Source organism: Sinocyclocheilus anshuiensis, unplaced genomic scaffold (genome assembly GCF_001515605.1).
Source record: "Sinocyclocheilus anshuiensis isolate Anshui unplaced genomic scaffold, SAMN03320099.WGS_v1.1 scaffold1659, whole genome shotgun sequence".
Classification (NCBI taxonomy): Eukaryota; Metazoa; Chordata; class Actinopteri; order Cypriniformes; family Cyprinidae; genus Sinocyclocheilus; species Sinocyclocheilus anshuiensis.
The window spans coordinates 121,521-126,078 of NW_015551112.1; the positions used below are offsets into that span (position 1 = coordinate 121,521).

Consider the following 4,558-nt stretch of genomic DNA (forward strand, 5'->3'; position numbering starts at 1 on the left):
TGCGATTAATCGCGATTAATCGTTTGACAGCACTAACATATATTTTATAAATGTTCACAATTGAACTTGTTATATATTATTATTATATTATATATTATAATTACTTAAAATTATTAACAAATGTAGTGGCCTATTTTCAACAAGATTATTATATATATTGTATTTTTTTCTCAGGACATAGTCATGTTTCATTTAAAGATAAATAATTAGAAATATTTCAGCTTTTCTTATGTTTGAATCTGTCTAAAGTTCTGCTGGTGTTTTGTGTTTGTGTAGGAGGAGTCTTGAAGACCAGCAGGGTGTGAAGCAGATCTCGATGACGGAGCCGTTGAGCAGAGATGACATCCATGTGGCGTTCATATGCACGGAAAACACCAGCCATGAAGAGCAACTCAGGTGACACACCGACTTCCTCCTCACACACATAATCACTTCCTCCTCACACGTGGCAGAAATGATCATATCTCCCTGATCTGCTCAATCTCAGGCAGTTTCTGGAAGCGGGAAAGCATGTGTGTGTTGAGTATCCTATAACCCTCAGCTACAAGTCTGCAGTGGATCTGTGGAATCTGGCTCAGCAGAAGGGTGAGTTTCTGTCCTGATCTACAGCTGTGGATGTATAGCATGTCTTCTGGAGACGCCTGAGTAAATATTTGAAATGGTAGAAGTTTGTCTTTATATAGCAGTTAAATGATATGATTCTGCCTGCAAGATGGCTGAATGTTTAACTTCTATACGGTATCTTCAGGCCTGGTGCTACATGAAGAACATATTGAACTCCTCACTCCTGACTTTAAACAGCTGAAAAAAGACATAGCTGGGAAAACTCTAGAGGAGGGAACGCTGCACTTCACAGGTAATGACTGTATAATAGTATGCAGTTCATCCAGGCTTTTTAAAGGCTTCCTCCAGGGTTTTGAGTGTTGGTGGTTTTTTCTTCTCAGGTTGATCCCTGAAGCCAAACATTGGGTTCCCGTCTTTCAGCGGTATTTCGAGACTGACCTGGTTGGTTGATCTTTTCGGGGAGCTCACGGTTACTGCAGCATCTCTGGTGGAGGAGAAAGAGAACAAATACATGAAGATGACGGCACACTTACTGACCAGACAGCCGAAGTGAGTACACTGCATCCACAGGCAGCGGTTTTTACAGTGGAAAAAAAATTATTCAATGCAATATTTGTTTTTAAATGTATACATAATTTTCTTAAATTTAAGTTTAATTTATCTTAATTCTAGATATTTTTTTAGTGGATAGCTGACGAATAACACCAAGATTTGAGGTTAAATTATAATTTATTTTTTAATTTTCAGTGAAACAGGTCACCATTTCATCAAGTTTTCCACATAATATGTAAAAAAAATAAATAAATATGAGTAGATTTTTTATGAAATTGTATTGTCAAGTGTTTTTTTTAATGCCCCTGTGAAGCACTTTGAGTTGCTTTGAGTTCAGTTATGAAAAATGCTATATAAGTAAATGTTTATATATATATATATATATATATATTAATTTGAAATATTTAGCTTTTCTTATGTTTCATATATATTTGAATCTGTCTAAAGTTCTGCTGGTGTTTTGTGTTTGTGTAGGAGGAGTCTTGAAGACCAGCAGGGTGTGAAGCAGATCTCGATGACGGAGCCGTTGAGCAGAGATGACATCCATGTGGCGTTCATATGCACGGAAAACACCAGCCATGAAGAGCAAATCAGGTGACACACCGACTTCCTCCTCACACACATAATCACTTCCTCCTCACACGTGGCAGAAATGATCATCTCTCCCTGATCTGCTCAATCTCAGGCAGTTTCTGGAGGCGGGAAAGCATGTGTGTGTTGAGTATCCTATAACCCTCAGCTACAAGTCTGCAGTGGATCTGTGGAATCTGGCTCAGCAGAAGGGTGAGTTTCTGTCCTGATCTACAGCTGTGGATGTATAGCATGTCTTCTGGAGACGCCTGAGTAAATATTTGAAATGGTAGAAGTTTGTCTTTATATAGCAGTTAAATGATATGATTCTGCCTGCAAGATGGCTGAATGTTTAACTTCTATACGGTATCTTCAGGCCTGGTGCTACATGAAGAACATATTGAACTCCTCACTCCTGACTTTAAACAGCTGAAAAAAGACATAGCTGGGAAAACTCTAGAGGAGGGAACGCTGCACTTCACAGGTAATGACTGTATAATAGTATGCAGTTCATCCAGGCTTTTTAAAGGCTTCCTCCAGGGTTTTGAGTGTTGGTGGTTTTTTCTTCTCAGGTGGATCCCTGAAGCCAAATTTTGGGTTCCCGTCTTTCAGCGGTATTTCGAGACTGACCTGGTTGGTTGATCTTTTCGGGGAGCTCACGGTTACTGCAGCATCTCTGGTGGAGGAGAAAGAGAACAAATACATGAAGATGACGGCACACTTACTGACCAGACAGCCGAAGTGAGTACACTGCATCCACAGGCAGCGGTTTTTACAGTGGAAAAAAAATTATTCAATGCAATATTTGTTTTTAAATGTATACATAATTTTCTTAAATTTAAGTTTAATTTATCTTAATTCTAGATATTTTTTTAGTGGATAGCTGACGAATAACACCAAGATTTGAGGTTAAATTATAATTTATTTTTTAATTTTCAGTGAAACAGGTCACCATTTCATCAAGTTTTCCACATAATATGTAAAAAAAAAAAAACAATAATAAGAAATAATTGTTTTGCAGTTAAATTGTCATGTAGAGTGAGAAATACATTTGAAAACATACTTAAAAACACACATTTTATGAAAAAAAAAAATGGTTGCTTACTGGCGCAGGTCGAAAGACCCCATGCACAAAACTCCTTAATATTTCAGTTCTGACTCCCTAGATATAATTTGGGTCCTTCCTTCAGTGTAAGCTTATGGGATTTTTTTTACCTGTTATCATCTGTCATTTATTTATTCATTCATTCATTTTTTTAAATATTTTTTAATGAATAGCTGAAAGTAACATGGTATATATATATATATACAATTTCCTAAATTTAATAGCTGAACAATATGGTCATGAACACAAAGATGTTAAGTTAAAATGTAAATGATTGTACTTAATGAAATGAATTTATATTCTTTGAAGTAAAACTGCTCACCAAGGTTTTTACTTGATAACAAATGAATAAATATAAGTCTGATATTTGTATTTATTCATTTTATCACATGTGACACAAAAATCACAAGTTAATCAGAGATCTTTCTGACACAGGCCTCTAACTTGGATTGAAGAGCGGGGTCCAGGACTGGGCAGAGCCAAACACATACACTTTCGCTTCCTGGACGCCACCATCACGAAGCTTCCTGCAGGTCAGCAGGAGCCGGTCAGTCTGTTCATGCAGGATCTGGTGCTGTTCGGCCGGAAGCTGCAGGGTGAAGTGTCTGCCGCCGAGCTCCAGGAGGAGAGGAGCAGGATCTTACACTGTCTGCAGCTGGCAGAACACATTCAGCAGCTCAGTGAAAGCACTCAGGCCTGAACCTGAACCTCTCCACACTGCATCTTCACTAAATAAGAAGAAATTAGTCATTGAGCCCACTGTGGGCATGAGTTCAGTCTTTTCCTACATGGAATTGTGGGATGTAGACTGTGGTGTACAGACAGACGACTAGAGTGGAAAATAATTAAATATATAGATTTATTTTCATTTTGAATTTTTTTAACAGTGAAAATCAGTTTGCTGATCAGTTGCATTTTATGGTATTTTGTTTCTATATACATATATAATTTTTTTTATTTATTTTTTTTTTTCCAGTCTTGAAAATTGAAGTGATTAAAAACATGTAATGTATATTACAATCTATCTAATTCTAATCTAATCTAATTCTATCAGCATAAAGTTTAAAGTTTTTAATTTGTAAATGTAATTAATAGTTCTGTGTATATGTAACTAGTGGGCCACATCAGGATATGCAGTAACAGCTCATTCCTTTATTGTATCGTGTAACTCATAACTCTAGTTATTGCTAATTTGTTATTCGACAAAAAGGGACGATTTCTGCTGACTACTTTTTTACAGTTTTGTAGATGAGTTGGTATTTAGGATGTGACTCAAACACTGACTGGTGTAGCACATTTGCACCAAATTTCAGACAAATGAACCTCCAGAGCACTGTAAAATATTTATGGACTGTTGTTTGGTTTGATACATCATGTCATTAACATATTAACATCAAGTTACTCTGTTGACATTTTATATTTCTGTGAAAACTGGATGAGCTCTGTAAGTGTTCATACATGCTTTGAGCAAACTCAATTCATGCTGTGGTGTCATTCTGTCATTCTTTCCTGTCTGTGCTCTCTCTGGGAAAGCACTGAATGAAGCAGAACATAATCGCAATTAAAATGCACATATTGTCAGGGAAGCATAGAGAAGGAAAGAAATGTTGTGTCTAACTAATATGCAGTGTTTACATCTGTCTTCATGTTTACATATTTGTGTTTTCAGTTAATAAACAAATTGTGCCTGCTTTATGGAATTTGTTTTCTGCAGCTGAATCCGCACATTAACATATTAAGTGCAACTCAGAAGTCTGATAACCTGAT

General features: G+C 36.6%; 1 pseudogene; it reads left to right on the forward strand.

The window, feature by feature from the left end:
- The window catches only part of LOC107662984 (biliverdin reductase A-like), a 7,421-nt pseudogene extending 2,939 nt beyond the window's left edge, over positions 1 to 4,482 (forward strand).
- The last annotated feature ends 76 nt before the right edge of the window (positions 4,483 to 4,558 follow it).